Here is an 18,449-nt window from a genome sequence, read left to right on the forward strand (position 1 = left end):
TCCCTGATGTTATTCAATCTGTATATTGAGCAAGCAGTGAAGGAAACAAAAGAAAAATTCAGAGTAGGTATTAAAATCCATGGAGAAGAAATCAAAACTTTGAGGTTCGACTATGACATTGTAATTCTGTCAGAGACAGCAAAGGACTTGGAAGAGCAGTTGAACGGAATGGACAGTGTCTTGAAAGGAGGATATACGATGAACATCAACAAAAGCAAAACGAGGATAATGGAATGTAGTCGAATTAAATCGGGTAATGCTGCGGGAATTAGATTAGGAAATGAGACACTTAAAGTAGTAAAGGAGTTTTGCTATTTAGGGAGTAAAATAACTGATGGTGGTCGAAGTAGAGAGGATATAAAATGTAGACTGGCAATGGCAAGAAAAGCGTTTCTGAAGAAGAGAAATTTATTAACATCGAGTATTGATTTAAGTGTCGGGAAGTCGTTTCTGAAACTATTTGTATGGAGCGTAGCCATGTATGGAAGTGAAACGTGGACGACAAATAGTATGGAGACGAAGCGAATAGAAGCTTTCGAAATGTGGTGCTACAGAAGACTGCTGAAGATTAGATGGGTAGATCACATAACTAATGAGGAAGCATTGAATAGAATTGGGGAGAAGAGGAGTTTGTGGCACAACTTGACTAGAAGAAGGGATCGGTTGGTAGGACATGTTATGAGGCATCAAGGGATCACCAATTTAGTACTGGAGGGCAGCGTGGAGGGTAAAAATCATAGAGGGAGACCAAGAGATGAATTCACTAAGCAGATTCAGAAGGATGTAGGTTGCAGTGGGTACTGGGAGATGAAGAAGCTTGCACAGGATAGAGTAGCATGGAGAGCTGCATCAAACCAGTCTCAGGACTGATGACCACAACAACAAGTAACTTCTTTAACTGATTGACATTGGAGGTCCACAGATATAATAGCCGGATTGACATTGGAGGTCCACAGATATAATAGCCGATGCAACCCCCAGAATGTTCACTGCAACCAGGCAAATGTGCATGCACTGTATTGTACATGTGCCGGGTGTCACGTTGTGGGATGGATTTCTGTGTCTGTTGCATCAGGTCAGCCAATACTGGAACGGTTAATGCTGTTTACGTATGACGCTGGAGATGTCCGATGGTCTCCCATGTGTGCTCGGCTGGTGATGGACCAGGCCGTGGCAACATAACAACACTCCGTTGGGCATGTTGGGATACAACAGTGGTGTGTGGGCGAAGGGTTATCCTGTTGGAAAGCACCCTCTCAAATTCTTTTCATGAATGGCAGCACAACAGGTCGAATCACCAGACTGATGAGCGTGGCATAACCACGAGAATGCTTGTGTTGCCTTACGAAATCGCACCTTGGACTATAACTACAGATGTTGGTCCTCTTTATCTAAAGTGCGCGTCATTTACGACGGCGGCCGAGTTTAGGTTCGTTCTGCGCATGTGACGTCACAAAACACCGTCAGCCAACGAACAGAGAACGACGTTGCCAGAGCTCGACTGCAGTGCAGAGCATGGACGAGTGACTTCAGTTTTAGAAACGTTTGAAAAAGCATACTTCATACCAATTGCTTCATATTCTATTAATTAACTAAACAAAACAAGCAATAAGCCTCCTAATTCAGGCGATAGCAAGTAAAGGTATTTGTATCATTCTCACGAACCGCTTTTTCGCAATAAACAACAGCGGTAATTATTTATTTCCTATTGTACTTCGACGAAACGTGAGTAATTCATAGTCATACCAACAGTGTTTGTCGGTATTTTGCGTGGTATTTTAAACTCCTTTGGAAGAGCTACTGAATGACGAGCTGCGTTAGCGTAATGGTTAATGTGTTTTGCTGCTAAGCAAAAGGTTCTGAGTTCAAACCTTGTTCGGTGCTTAATATTTTCTTTATTTAAAAACAATAACGAAGTGTCGTACTTCATAAATTTAATTCGTTTTAATGTAATTTTTTGAAATTTCTAGTGGCAACTATACGGAAAGTATACGCTATGGAATTTTACCTCTGTCAACTCTTCAGAATTTCGTTTAATGGTTTACTACATGTAATCCTGCAGAACAACCGCGTTGAACATCGAAACAAAATTGAGTCATTTATGAGGGGAAGGTACCAGTCAAGAACATGTGTAAAAATCAAATTATATTGCCCGCATCTCGTGGTCGTGCGGTAGCGTTCTCGCTTCCCACGCCCGGGTTCCCGGGTTCGATTCCCGGCGGGGTCAGGGATTTTCTCTGCCTCGTGATGGCTGGGTGTTGTGTGCTGTCCTTAGGTTAGTTAGGTTTAAGTAGTTCTAAGTTCTAGGGGACTTATGACCACAGCAGTTGAGTCCCATAGTGCTCAGAGCCATTTGAACCATTTTTGAAATCAAATTATTGGGCCAAATAGTTTTTGTGAAATCGAATGATAAAGTGTGTCAAAGCAGTCGGAACACCATGTGTCTGCACAGGCAAGCAGTGCTGTGATGACAAAACCGAGCACAGCGCGGAATGCGGGGAGCACGTCTGTGTAGCACCGAAAGGGTTCATGCGGCCGTGGTGGCTTTACTTCAGAAACTGCGCGCTCGCCCCTAAACGTAAGTTCGCGAACTATACTATACTATGGCGCTGCTTCTCTTGGCGCGTACAACTGGCAACGCAGCAATCTCCCGCGTCTGGGCGGGCATGCGCGAACCGCCAAGATAAAAGAATTTAACTATAGCACACTGAAAGGTTGGTTGCAGACCCTCATCTGGCGTCGTCCTAATAAACACACAGTCATCACTGGCAGCTTTCATCAGAAAACACAATAGACCTCCACACTGTCTCCAATGAGCTGTCCCCTAACACCACTGAGGTTGGTGGAATGAACGCTACAGGGCGTCTGGTTCGGAGCTGTCCTTGAAATAACGGATCTGCAACATTTGTTTGGTGCCAACTGTTGCTGAAACTGCAGTATGATGCGCAAGAGCCATACTACGCTGAACACGATGGTCTTCCCTCTCGGTGGTACGCGTACGCGGCGTAGCCGCGCGGTCTAGGGCTTCCTGCCATGGTTCGCGCCGCTCCCCTCCCCCCCCCCCCCCCCACCACCACCCGTCTAAGGTTCGAGTCCTCCCTAGGGCAGTGTGTTGTCCTTAGCGTAAGTTAGCTTAAGTAGTGTGTATGCCTAGGGACCGATGGCGTCAGCAGTTTGGTCCCACATGTACAACAAATTCCCAAAAAATTCCTTCTCACAAGGGAACCTCCCCATCGCACCCCCCTCAGATTTAGTTATAAGTTGGCACAGTGGATAGGCCTTGAAAAACTGAACACAGATCAGTCGAGAAAACAAGAAGAAGTTGTGTGGAACTATGAAAAAATTAGCAAAATATATATAGTCCATGTGCAAGATGGGCAACGTCTAGGACAATATGCGTTCAGGAGGGCCGCGGTCCCGTGGTTAGCGTGAGCAACTGCGGAACGAGAGGTTCCTGGTTCACATCTTCCCAAGAGTGAAAATTTTTCCTTCTTTACTTTCGCAAAGTTATGATCTGTCCGTGCGTTCATTGACGTCTCTGTTCACTGTAATAAGTTTAGTGTCTGTGTTTTGCGACCGCACCGCAAACCCGTGCGATTAGTAGCCGAAAGGACGTGCTTGTCCAATGGAAACCGAAAACATTTGATTGCAAGGTCATAGGTCAACCGATTCCTCCACAGGAAAACACGTCTGATATATTCTATACGACACTGGTGACGGCATGTGCGTCACATGAGAGGAATATGTTGTCGACCCACCTAACATGCACACTTGGCGAATGGGTAAAAAGATTCTTCTACGTTGCCCGATTTAGGTTTTCTTGTGGATGTGATAATTACTCCCAAAAAAGTGATGAAAACATAAGAGTGTGTCACATAAACTGCAACAAATGAATGCAACAGTTTCACAGTCGCACAGTTTTCTCTGTGCTCTGTCAAAACATATGTTTTTAACATTTTCAAATTTTTCCATGTGTAGACCGTCAAATCCTGCATATGTCCAAGCAAATCTGAACATGTCCTGGAATTTTGGAGAGCGGAATTGATTGTGTGTGAGTGCCTGAACTCTGATAATTGTCTGAAAATAAAAACTTAAACTTTTTACTGGAGGGAAGACTTGAACCAAGGACCTCTTGTTCCGCAGCTGCTCACGCTAACCACGGGACCACGGCGCTCCTGTGCCCACATTATCCTTGATGTTGCCTATGTTGCCCATGGACTACTCTGTTTGTATGTTTTGCTTATTTTTTCATAATTCCACACAACTTCTCCCTGTTTTCTCGATTGATCTGTGTTCAGTTTTTCAAGGCCTATCCACTGTGCCAAATTATAAATAAATCTGAGGGGGGTGCGATGGGGAGTTTCCCTTTTCAGTAGATCGACGTGACCGCCTGGAGCCCCGTCTTCTTGCGACTGTACATTGCCGTGTCCACCTCTGACAGCAGTCATGTACAGTGACTACATTGCTGTCAAGTCTTTCCGCAGTATGGCAGAGGGAACATCTAGCTTCTCGTAGCCCTACTACACGATCTCATTGAAACTGAGTGAGCTGCTGATAATGGCGTCTTTGTCGCCTTTCTAGGCATTCTCGACTAATATCAACGCACAACGTCCAATCTCAAAGGCAACTAGCGCTCATGGCGGTTACAGCTTGTATTTTAAGCAAACCTGATTTGCGTACCGACTGTGGCGCTACTATCGCGGCGGGTGGAAAATATGTTGTTATATATAAATATGTTTGAATGTAGAAACATTGCATTTCCCGGCCGATTAACCATATGTGCGGCGGCGGGTGGAATTATGTTGTTTAAAATGTTCCTATTATTTAGAATGTTATTTATGCTGTCTTTCGCCGTTCTCAACACTGGCTCTCTAACTACAATATTGGCAACCAGAAAGTGATTAGCAAAATGTGAAGCCTGTAATTAGAATTCCTAGTGCCCACTTCATCAGAGAAAGACACTTATAGCTGCAGGTTATAGCTCTGAGGAATTAGGAGATTGTCTGGGATTCATAATCAAAAACGATTTTCTAAAATAGTTGAGTATATTCTGAAAGTCACAGATGAAAAAAAGAAAATCCATACAATCTAACTAACAGAGCAGTTCAGAGTCTAATGCGCTGATGCCACTATAATTGTCCGAATTAACTGTTTAAATGAATGCTCGCCATAATTTGATGATTAGGTTCATCAAACGCCACGCTAAATAATGGTAGAATGTTTGTCCCGCAGCGGCACGTGAAAATACTACAATACGCAAACTGAAGATCGATAATTATAGTCATCCCAGAATTAATACTTCACTCGAAAATGATTTCATGGTTACGCGTATCTCGAGTAACTTAATACGGCATCCGAGGCTGTTTGTAGCAATGATACCGACGCGACGCGACTCCCGACACAGATGGCGTGCTATTCAGCGTCTGGAGAGAACTGGGGCCTTCCTTCCTCGCGCAGCGTTCTCATATATAAAGCCGCGGTGCGGACGGCTAAGGGAACGCCTGATCAAATCGGCTCTCCCGACTAGCCGCTGGGCTAGTAATGCACCACATTAAGTTATTGAATAAATCATAGCTTCTCTTGCTGATGGCCGATGAAGCTCTTAATTTAAATGTGCATTCAGCACGCAGGTAAGTATTGATAATAAAATTTTGACGTGGCTAAGTTAAATATTTTGGGCGAGAGAATTAATTTAATTACACTGCACGCAGTAGACGAGCTCTGAACTGGCCCTTTGGAGATACGCTATCGCTATAGTTTTATAGGTATTCAAATGAAACTTCTCACATCCTTATGGTGATAGCGGATCTCCATTCTACTTAAATATAAACATCCTAGCCTTATTTAGTAGCCTACTTAATCTATCTTGCTTCCTTAATTTTTAAGACAAAAACCAGAAAATCATGAATTTCCACTAAAATTTTAATTTGTGAAATCCAAAGTACTGTTTTTATTAAATTATTCTGAAAGAGGAATCTAAATATAAATTTTTAATTCTCTAGCTCTTTTCTGTTGCGCCAATGATTTTTATAGAAAAACGTCCAAATTTCGAAAATGGCTAAAGTTATCGAACTGATATTCAACACACATTAATTTAGTATTAATCCTGACATGCTAGAAACATTTCATGTTATTTATTTGATTTTTAAAGTACTGCGCAACATTTATGACGTCCGAGCTAGTTACAGCAGACTGGCTGGCACACAATGGAAAGACTGATGTGAATTTACTACAGCGTGAGTAGGCTGCTTCCCTACAAGATGATCAGAACGATTTGCAAAATGATTTAGGTAAGACATCTGTATGGTGCGAAAAGTGGCAACTGACTCTGAATAAATTATGAAGTTATTGACATGATTATTAAAAGAAATCCTCCAACTTTCTATTACGCGATAAGTCATACAAATATGAAGGCTGTAAATTCAACTAAACACTTAGAGATTACAATTACAAATAACCTAAATTGGAACGATCACATAGATAATATTGTGGGTAGAGCAAACCAAAGACTGCGATCCATTGGCAGAACACGTAGAAGGTGCAACAGGTCTACTAAGAGACTGCTTACACCACGCTTGTCCGCCCTATTCCGGGGTATTGCTGTGCGGTGTGGGATCCGCATCAGGTGGGACTGACAGATGACATTGAAAAAGTTCAAAGAAGGGCAGCTCGTTTTGTACTATCGCTAAATAGGGGAGATAGTGTGACAGACATGATACGTGAATTGGAGTGGCAATCATTAAAAAAAATGCGTTTTTCGTTGCGACGGGATCTTCTCATGAAATTTCAATCGCCAGTTTTCTCCTCCGATTGCGAAAATATTCTGTTGGCACCCACCTACATTGGGAGAAATGATCATCACGATAAAATAAATCAGGGCTCGCACAGAAAAAAATTAAGTGCTCGTTTTTCCCGCGCGCAGTTCGAGCGTGCAACACAGCTTGAAGGTCGTTCATTGAACCCTCTTCCAGGTACTTTATTGTGAATACCAGAGTAGTCACGTAGATGTAGACGTAGTGCGAGATCTGAATAGACAACATCCCAGAGATGTAGAAACACGCCTACCAACTTACGTTTTTGTCGCACATCTCCTCCTTCGAGTTGTGACTGTTTTCCCGTCAGTGTAATTAGCCAGTACATAGGAATGGCGCCACCACCACTGACAAGCAGCTTGTGTATGGTGTACAGTAGCTCTGTATAGAAATCGAGACCCCATTTCTTTGTGCAGGTTACAATCTCCGAATATGTACAGCGTGACCCAAAACTCGGTTAACATTTGAAAATTCAACACTTCACGGAATAATTCAGGTAGAGAGGTGACACACATGCTTGAAATGACATTGCTACCGAGCTGGCGAGGAAAGTGGAGAGAGAAAGAAGGGGTTACTCTTGTACTTGCGCTTCGCTACTAAGGAACTGCAAGTCTCTACCTAAACGGTGAGACTTGTATCCTGTGCTACTGTGCCACTTAGAGCCTGTGCCAGTCACCTTCTGAACCGTCAGAGGAACTGCTTCGAGCATCACGCACACAACGAGTGATGCGTGGGTGTACTTATTTTTCTTGAGTTGGCCGCCTAAACATTTGACATATTCCGTCACGCATAGTCGTGGGACTGAGTCAAATTGGTTTGGCAGACCAGCAAACTGGTCCACCTGCACTCTGGAACCCACCGTGGTTTCAGAGGCTCATAGCAAAGTACCTGCGTTCCAACGTAGCCTAACGCTAGACTGCGTACTTGTATTTTTCGGGCGAGCGCCATCAATAACAGATTGCTGCTGTCCATGGCTTCAGTCGCCGAACGCATCGTCGTGTGCCGCCCTGACCATCAGAAGGGTGAAGTATTCTCTGCTACGGCGTAGATCTCCACTATATGTTTCTCAGCACCCTGTTCTTTCGAACCATATTTTTCTCTTTGGAATAGCATAGATGCTTGTGGGGTAGTTTTTGTTCCATACCCCGGATTCACGTGTATAAAATCAGATAAGGCGATTAGTGTTCTCGTTGGTGTGGTGTGTCGATGATCCCGATGATCACTTTATCCACCATAGACCCCATATTAGTGAAAGCGTTTGTCACATGAAAATGTTCGTGTGACGCTTCTTTAGTCATTTTTATGTCTTGTGATGTTATTATTATTATTATTACTATTATTATTATTATTATTATTATTATGTAGTATTCTGCCTAGTGGTGGGTCCATGTCTTCATACGGAGAATTTCTAATTCCACTGTTCCCTGTCTTCAGCTTCTTCCTTCAGTCTGTTGTACCTCGTTCCATCTTGCATGTCGTCCAAATTCTTCTTCCTCGTCCTGCGTTTCTTCTGAGTTTCCCTTCGATGACATCATGTATGAGTCCCTCGTATCTAAGTACATGTCCAATTCAGTTGGCCTTTCTCTGAAGAATCGTACGCAGGATACTTCTCTCTTACTCTTCACTGTACATCGTCATTTTTATGCGATCTGTCCACTTGATCTTTTTCATTCTCCTCCAGCACCACATTTCAAAGCTCTCTAAGAATTTTTTCTCCTTCTTTCTCATGGTCCATGTCTCTGCTCCATACAGTACAATGCTCCAAATTTAGCACTTTATCAGTTTTTCCTCAATGCCAAACCCAACTTGCTGGTCAGCAGAGTTCTCTTCTTGTTGAAAGCAGCTTTGGCCATGGCGATTCTTGCTCGGATTTCGTTGGTGCAGTGGGCATCCTTTGTCATAAAACTTACCAGGTACTTGAAGTGATTCACATTTTCCAGTTCCTGATTGTCAACAGTTATCTTCAGTTGGTTCTCACGTTTTGATATGCGCATCACTTTTGATTTTTCGATGCTGATTTCCATGCCGTATTTTCTTCCCGCTTCCACCAAATTGTTCATGATGTGTTGCAGCTGTCTCTGATTTTTAGCGAGCACTACCAGGTCATCTGCATACTTGATGGTGTTGGAGACGTCCTCCTGCTTTGAAGTTTCCGCATCCTTCCAGCGGTTCTCTCGCCAGCATTTCTCCATATAGGTTGAAGAGACTTGGCGACAGACAACATCCTTGTCTCACTCCCCTTCCTATTTCCACACTGTTCGTTTCTCCATAGTTCACTCGTACCTTTACCCTTTGTCCCAGGTACAAGTTCCTTATAAGTCTCCGATCTCACCAGTTGATTCCTATATCCTTAAGGATGTTTATCAATATATTCCAATTGACTCTGTCGAAGGCCTGATGCTAGTCTATAAAACAAGCGCAAACTTCTTCATTAACGGCCAAAACTCTCTCTGACAGTATCCTCCTCATGCCAATGGCGTCTCTGGTCCGTTTTCCTTTCCCGAAGGCAAACTGGTCTTCTCCCATCACTTCTTCAATTTTGTTTTCCAACCGTCTATTTAGTATTCTTGCAATGATCTTTGCCACATGAGATATCAGACTAATTGTTCTATAATAACCTTCAGGCCATTCTCCAGTTTCATAGATTTTGTTAATGAGTTGTGTCAGAACTTTCAAACTTTCATTTCCAATTTCTTTAAGCAAATCCACTGGTATGTCGTCATTCTCTGTAGGTTTCCTACTCTTCATGTCCTTTATCGCCTCTTGTCAGTATACTAGGCCCTTTCCCATCTTCGTCAATAGCTTCCCCTGGCTCTATGTCGATGTCATCTGGGCGATGTTATGTATCATATAGTTTTCTTATATATTCTTCCTATGTTTTCAGCACTTCCACTTGTTCAGTAACCACTTGTCCGCCAGAATCTTCTATTCCGAAAGTCCTTACACTTTTGTTCTCTCCTTCTCCCAGTTCCTTCGTTTTCTGGTACATGAGATCGTACCTTCCTCTTCTTTGTAGTTCTTCTATTTCGTCACACATTTCTTCTAAGTACTTTTCCTTCGCTTTGTCTGTTTACCTCCTGAGGGCGTTGTTAAGTCTTCTGTGATGTTAAGGATGAATAAATCTATTGTCAATTAGATCACACCTTCTCCCTGTGTTCCCATTAACAGTACCTCGCTATTTTTATTAAAATCAAGATTATAAAAGAAAGCAATAAGCTTGCAAGAAGTGTCTGCGAATCATGAATGAAGGTCAACAGGTGGATTCCATACTCCTGGATTTTCGTAAAGCATTAGACATTGTGCCACACTGCCAATTGTTAACAAAGCGTACAGAATAGGTTCCCACATATGTGAGTGGCTCGAAGACTTGTCAAGTAACAGAACCCAGTATGTTGTCCTCGACGGCGAGCGTTTTCAGTAGAGACAAGGTTTTGTCGGGATAGGACCACCCTTACTCCCTATACAGGGTGTTACAAAAAGGTACGGCCAAACTTTCAGGAAACATTCCTCACACACAAGGAAAGAAAAGATGTTATGTGGACATGTGTCCGGAAACGCTTACTTTCCATGTTAGAGCTCATTTTATTTCTTCTCTTCAAATCACATTAATCATGGAATGGAAACACACAGCAACAGAATGTACAAGCGTGACGTCAAACACTTTGTTACAGGAAATGTTCAAAATGTCCTCCGTTAGCGAGGATACATGCATCCACCCTCCGTCGCATGGAATCCCCGATGCGCTGATGCAGCCCTGGAGAATGTCGTATTGTATCACAGCCGTCCACAATACGAGCACGAAGAGTCTCTACATTTGGTACCGGGGTTGCGTAGACAAGAGCTTTCAAATGCCCCCGTAAATGAAAATCAAGAGGGTTGAGGTCAGGAGAGCGTGGAGGCCATGGAATTAGTCCGCCTCTACCAATCCATCGGTCACCAAATCTGTTGTTGAGAAGCGTACGAACACTTCGACTGAAATGTGCAGGAGCTCCATCGTGCATGAACCACATGTTGTGTCGTACTTGTAAAGGCACATGTTCTAGCAGCACAGGTGGAGTATCCTGTATGAAATCATGATAACGTTCTCCATTGAGCGCAGGTGGAAGAACAAACTAAAATGAGCTCTAACATGGAAATTAAGCGTTTCCGGGCACATGTCCACATAACATCTTTTCTTTATTTATGTGTGAGGAATGTTTCCTGAAAGTTTGGCCGTATCTTTTTGTAACACCCTGTATATACATAAAGGATCTTGCGGGTGGTGTAAGTAGTAGTCTGCAACTATTTGCTGATGATGATGATGTGAAGTATGGGAAGGTGACGTCGTTGAATGGGTGTACGAGGATACAATATGACTTAGACAGTATTTCTAGTGGGTGTGATGAATGGCAGCTAGCTCTACATGTAGAAAAAAGGTAGGTTAATGCAGACGAGTAGGAAAAGCCATGGTGTTAGAGTACAGCATTTGTAGTGTGCAGTCACATCGATTACATGTCTAGTTATAGGCGCAAAGCAGTATGGAATGGAGTGAGTATGTAAGGACCGTGGTAGGGAAGGTTAATGGTAGACTACTGTTTATTGGGAGAATTTTAGGAAACTGAGGTTCATGTGTAAAGGAGTGTTTATGGTGCGCACCAGGTCGGATTAAAGGAAGACATCGGAGCAGGTGAGAGGCAAGGTCCTAGATTTGTTACCAGTAGGTTCGAACAATGCGCAAGTACGAGGGGCGTTTGAAAAGTCCGTGCAAAGTCTGAGAGATGGAACCACCGGCGTGTATCGAGGTCATGTTCAGTTAGCAGCATCTTTGGAAAGAACTCAAACAAAGTTTCAGCCATATTGGTCTATTTCTTTGTGTTTATCATTCGTGTGAATCAAGGAAGTCGAGTGATTGTCAAAAAATCGACGTAGAAGAATTTCGTGTGGTGATTAAACATTACTTTATGAAAGGCAAAACGCCTCAGGAGACTAAATAGATGCTTGATAAACATTATGGTGACTCTGCACCTTCGATTCGAACAATTTATAATTCGTTTCAAAATTTTCGGAGTGGCCATATGGGCACAAGTGATACTGAACTTTCTGGACGCCCTGTGGAGGTTACGACTCCAGAAATCATTGATAAAATCCATGATACGGTGATGGATGACGGAAGAGTTAAGGTGGGTGAGATTGCTAGTGTTCTCCAATGAACGGTTGCATAATATTTTGCATAAACGTTTGGACATCAGAAAGCTATCCGCAAGGGGGGGTTCCACGATTGCTCACGCTTGACTAAAAACGGAATCGTGTGAAGCATTGCAAGGATGGTTTGCAGCTGTTCGGGAAGAATCCGTAGGACTTTAAGCGTCGTTTCGTCACTGTGGATGAAACATGGATAAATTACTAAACTCCTGAGACTTAACAAGAATCTAAACAAAGGGTTACCAAGGGAGAATCTGCTCCAAAAAAGGCGAAGTCCATTCCTTCTGCCGGAACGGAAATGGCGACTGTCTTTTGGGATTCGCAAGCGATAATCCTCATCGACTATCTGGAAAAGGGTAAAACTATTACGGATGCATATCATTCATCATTACTGGACTGTTTGAAAACCGAGCTGTAAGAAAAACGCCGACGATTGGACTGCAAGAAAGTCGTTTTCCATCACGACAATGCACCAGCACACACCTCACCTGTTGTGGTCGCAAAGTTAATGGAAATAGGACTCCAACTCCTTTCACATCCTCCCTATTCTCCAGACTTGTCTCCCTTGGACTAATATTGGAAGAAATGGCTGGCGGGACAAAGATTTTATGCAAACGAGGAAGTGATTGCAGCAACTAATCGCTAGTTTGCAGACTTGGACAGTTCCCATTATTCGGAAGGGATCGACAAATTAGAACAGCGTTGGGTGAAGTGTATAAGTCTAAAAGGAGGCTATGTCGAAAAATAAAAAGGGTTTACCCCAAACACGTAAGTACTTTTCTATTTTTGCGCGGACTTTTCAAACGCCCTTCGTATTACGGCGATGTCTTGGAAACTCAAATTGGAATCACTGGAGGTAAGGTGACGTTCTTTTGTAGGAGCACTATTGAGAAAATTTGGAGCAACATTTCCTCCCCGTTCAGATAATCCCTTCGTGGTGAATCGTTTTTCTGTCTTAGAGGCTATTATACCCTGGTGCCACTGAACACAGCCCTTGAGGCCGTCGCATTTTTTGTCGGCAGTGTATACGAGGTGCGGCTAGAAAAAAACCGGACTGATGCTGGAAAAAACATTTATTTAAAATTATTTACAATTTCATGTTATCTCCTCGGTCTCTACACCGCTCCATACGAATTTTCCACTGTTCATAGCAATGCTGCAGATCATTTTCGGTAAGTCCATACATTACTTCCGTCGCTTTTTCTTTTACTGCTTCAACAGTCTCAAATCTAGTTCCTTTCAAAGCTGACTTGACATTAGGGAAAAGAAAAAAGTCACAGGGGGCCAAATCAGGTGAGTAGGGTGGATGATCTAAGATGGGAATGTTGTGTTTTGCCAAAAACGTCTTCACTGACAACGCACTGTGAGCTGGGGCATTGTCTCGGTGAAGGATCCATGACTTTTTTCTCCACAAATAGTTCCGTTTTCTCCGTACTCGCTCACGTAGGGTAGCCAGGACGCTAATGTAGTAATGCTGATTCACTGTTTGTCCCTCTGGTACCCAATCAATGTGCACAATCGCTTTGATGTCAAAAAAAAAAATCAATCATCATTGCCTTGAATTTCGATTTTGACATTCGTGCTTTTTTTTGTCGTGGAGAACCAGGAGTTTTCCAATGCATCGATTGGCGTTTAGTTTCGGGATCGTAAGTAAAAAAAACCACGATTCATCGCAAGTAATAACATTTTGTAAGAAGGTGGGATCACTTTCAATGTTTTCCAGGATGTCAGAACAAATCATTCTTCGGCGTTCCTTCTGTTCAATTGTGAGACACTTTGGAACCATTTTTGAACACACTTTGTTCATGTTGAAACTATCATGAAGAATCTGCCTAACACTTTCCTTGTCAACTCCTGTTAACTCAGACACTGCTCTGATTGTTAAACGGCGATCTTGTCGAACAAGTTTACCGATTTTTTCAATGTTTGCATCAGTTTTTGCTGACAATGGTCTGCCAGTGCGAGTGTCATCACTGGTGTCTTCGCGGACATCTTTAAATCACTTGTTGTAACATTACAAACGTTTCACTTGCAGATTTTCCGAGTTTGAAACAAAATTTGATGTTAACACGCTGTTCTTTCTGTACACTCAACATTTTCCGACGCACAGACAAAACGTCAACTACCTAAAACAGACGCCACGGGCAGACTGAGTGCAGGAGGCAGATGAAACTCGAGCAGTAGGCGGAGCGAGAGTCACGTGACAGGCCACGCGACTTTCAGCCTTATTGCATTCGTTTTATTGTTTCACCAGTACTAGTCCGGTTTTTTTCTAGCCACACCTCGTAGTAACTACCGTGTCCTTGTGGTCGAAAAACTCTGCGAAAGTTTCGCTGTGAAATTCAACATTTTTAAGAACTGAATCCCAATTTTTTTTCCCCATTTTTGGACGGTTAGTGCTCTTCAGAGCATCGTCGTTGCAGAGAATGACGAGACGCCCGCTGGAAGACAGCGGGTCATTGCCGGGCCAGAGCAGCGTGGCGGCGCGGCCACCATCTCGTTGGCGCTCGTAAAAGATTATATTAACCCCCACCGCCACCCCCACGCTCCCCCAGGCCGCCCCCGCCACGCTTCCACTGTTGCCGCTGGCCCCGCGGCGCCCTGGACCGCACAATCGACCGGCCGCCACCCTCCATCCAGCGCGCAGCCCCCATTACGGGCTGCTCAGCGCCCGACGTATTATCTTTAACCGCCGTCCGCCCTCCAGAAGGCCGCGGCTTGGCTGTTACGAGCGCTGGAGAATCCAGCGGCCCGCCTTATTGGCGGCTTCCGGATGAACCGAGACTGCCCTGGGCTCCTGCGCCAGACAGCCGTGAAGCCCGTCTCCAAAAGACGTGTGCTGCGGCCTGCAGCAGCAGACAAACGCCTTTCAGCAGCAGTGTTTACTGGTCATCAAATACTACGAGGGCGGTTTGGTTCAAATGGTTCAAATCGCTCTGAGCACTATGGGACTCAACTGCTGAGGTCATAAGTCCACTAGAACTTACAAGGGAACCTCCCCATCGCACCCCCCTCAGATTTAGTTACATGTTGCCACAGTGGATAGGCCTTGAAAACCTGAACACAGATCAATTGAGAAAACAGGAAGAAGTTGTGTGGAACTGTGAAAAAATAAGAAAAATATACAAACTGAGTAGTCCATGCGTAACATATACAATATCAACGACAGTGTGAGCTCAGCAGCGCCGTGGTCCCGTGGTTAGCGTGAGCAGCTGCGGAACGAGAGGTCCTTGGTTCAAGTCTTCCCTCGAGTGAAAATTTTACTTTCTTTATTTTTGCATAGTTATTATCTGTCCGTTCGTTCATTGACGTCTCTGTTCACTGTAATGAGTTTAGTGTCTGTGTTTTGCGACCGCATCGCAAAACCGAGCGATTAGTAAGACGAAAGGACGTGCCTCTCCAATGGGAACCGAAAACATTTGATCGCAAGGTCATAGGGCAACCGATTCCTCCATAGGAAAACACATCTGATATATTCTATACGACACTGGTGACGGCATGTGCGTCACATGACGGGAATATGTTGTCGACCCACCTAACTTGTACACTTGGCGAATGGGTAAAAATATTTTCTACCTTGCCCGATTTAGGTTTTCTTGTGGATGTGGTAATCACTCCCAAAAAAGTGATGAAAACATAAGAGTTTGTCACATAAATTGAAAATAAAAAATTAAATTTTTCACTCGATGGAAGATTTGAACCAAGGGCCTTTCGTTCCGCAGCTGCTCACTTTACCACGAGACCACAGCGCTCCTGCATTTCCAGTGTCCTTGATGTTGCCTATCTTCTACATGGACTACTCAGTTTGTATATTTTGCTTATTTTTTCGCAGTTCCACACAACTTCTTCCTGTTTTCTCATTTGATCTGTGTTCAGTTTCTCAAGGTCTATCCACTGTGCCATCTTATAACTAAATCTGAGGGGGGTGCGATAGGGAGGTTCCCTTGTTAGAACTACTTAAACCTAACTAACCTAAGCACATCACACACATTTATGCCCGAGGCAGGATTCGAACCTGCGACCGTAGCGGTCTCGCGGTTCCAGACTGTAGCGCCCAGAACCGCTCGGCCACTCCGGCCGGCGAGGGCGGTTTGATAACTGGTAATAAGGCAAGGAAAAAATTGTTTATTTCGTAAACGGCTCACCTTACTTCTTGGCATAGTCTCCTTGAGAGATTCACACTTGGTCCAGCGATCCTCCAGCTTTTTCGTTCCATAGAAAAAATAGATGCAGTCAAAGCCCGCAGTGGTTGCAACTGTCACTTCCTCATTTGACGAAAATACACTACTGGCCATTAAAATTGCTACACCAAGAAGAAATGCAGATGATAAACGAGTATTCATTGGACAAGTATATTATACTAGAACTGACATGTGATTACATTTTCACGCAATTTGGGTACATAGATCCTGAGAAATCAGTACCCAGAACAACCACCTCTGGCCGTAATAACGGCCTTCATACGCCTGGGCATTGTGTCAAACAGAGCTTCGATGGCGTGTACAGGTACAGCTGCCCATGCAGCTTCGACACCACACCATAGTTCATCAAGAGTAGTGACTGGCGTATTGTGACGAGCCAGTTGCATGGCCACCATTGACCAGACATTTTCTATTGGTGAGAGATCTGGAGAATGTGCTGACCAGGGCAGCAGTCGAACATTTCCTGTATCCAGAACGGCCCGTGCAGGACCTGCAACATGCGGTCGTGCATTATCCTGCTGAAATGTAGGGTTTCGCAGAGATCGAATGTAGAGCTGCGGGTCGTAACACATCTGAAATGTAACGTCCACTGTTCAAAGTGCCGTCAATGCAAACAAGAGATGACCGAGACGTGTAAGCAACGGCACCCCATACCATCACACCGGGTGATGGGTGATACGCCAGTATGGTGATGACAAATACACGCTTCCAACGAGCGTTTACCGCGATGTCGCCAAACACGGAAGCGACCATCATGATACTGTAAACAGAACCTGGATTCATCCGAAAAAATGACGTTTTGCCATTCGTGCACACAGGTTCGCCGTTGAGTACACCATCGCAGGCGTTCCTGTCTGTGATGCAGCGTCAAAGGTAACCACGGCCATGGCCTCCGAGCTGATAGTCCATGCTGCTGCAAACGTCGTCGAACTGTTCGTGCAGATGGTTGTTGTCTTGCAAACGTCCCCATCTGTTGACTCAGGGATCGAGATGTGGCTGCTAGATCCGTTACAGCCATGCGGATAAGATGCCTGTCATCTCAACTGCTACTGACACGAGGCCATTGGGGTCCAGCACGGCGTTCCGTATTACCCTCCTGAACCCTCCGATTCCATATTCTGCTAACAGTCCTTGGATCTCGACCAACGCGAGCAGCATTGTCGCGATACGATAAACCGCAATCGGGATAGGCTACAATCCGACCTTTATCAACGTCGGAAACGTGATGGTACGCATTTCTCTTCCTTACACGAGGCATCACAACAACGTTTCACCAGGCAACTCCGGTCAACTGCTGTTTGTGTATGAGAAATCGGTTGGAAACTTTCCTCATGTCAGCACGTTGTATGTGTTGCCACCGGCGCTAACCTTGTGTGAATGCTCTGCAAAGCTAGTCATTTGCATATCACAGCATCTTCTTCCCTTCGGTTAAATTTCGCGTCTGTAGCACGCCTTCTTCGAGGTGTAGCAGTTTTAATGGCCAGTAGTGTATCTTCCCAACAAGCCAAAGCTTAAAGTTAGGGAACAGGAAATCGCATGGGGCTAAGCCTGGTGAATAGGATGGACGAGGAATTTATGCATTTACCACGTCGCTGGTGTATGGGATGGTGCATTATCCTTGTGAAACAGCAGTCTTTAGTGCGACAACTTTGTTTCTTTTCACCCAATGCAAGTTTCAAACGATCCACCAACGTTGCGTATCTAGGTTCATTTATGTTCCTACTCTTTTCCAAGTGATTTATGAGGATTATTTCTTGAGACTCCCAAACAACATTGACCATCCCTTTATCGGGTGACAAAATACACTCCTGGAAATGGAAAAAAGAACACATTGACACCGGTGTGTCAGACCCACCATACTTGCTCCGGACACTGCGAGAGGGCTGTACAAGCAATGATCACACGCACGGCACAGCGGACACACCAGGAACCGCGGTGTTGGCCGTCGAATGGCGCTAGCTGCGCAGCATTTGTGCACCGCCGCCGTCAGTGTCAGCCAGTTTGCCGTGGCATACGGAGCTCCATCGCAGTCTTTAACACTGGTAGCATGCCGCGACAGCGTGGACGTGAACCGTATGTGCAGTTGACGGACTTTGAGCGAGGGCGTATAGTGGGCATGCGGGAGGCCGGGTGGACGTACCGCCGAATTGCTCAACACGTGGGGCGTGAGGTCTCCACAGTACATCGATGTTGTCGCCAGTGGTCGGCGGAAGGTGCACGTGCCCGTCGACCTGGGACCGGACCGCAGCGACGC

The sequence above is a fragment of the Schistocerca nitens genome, chromosome 12 (assembly GCF_023898315.1).
Source record: "Schistocerca nitens isolate TAMUIC-IGC-003100 chromosome 12, iqSchNite1.1, whole genome shotgun sequence".
NCBI lineage: Eukaryota > Metazoa > Arthropoda > Insecta > Orthoptera > Acrididae > Schistocerca > Schistocerca nitens.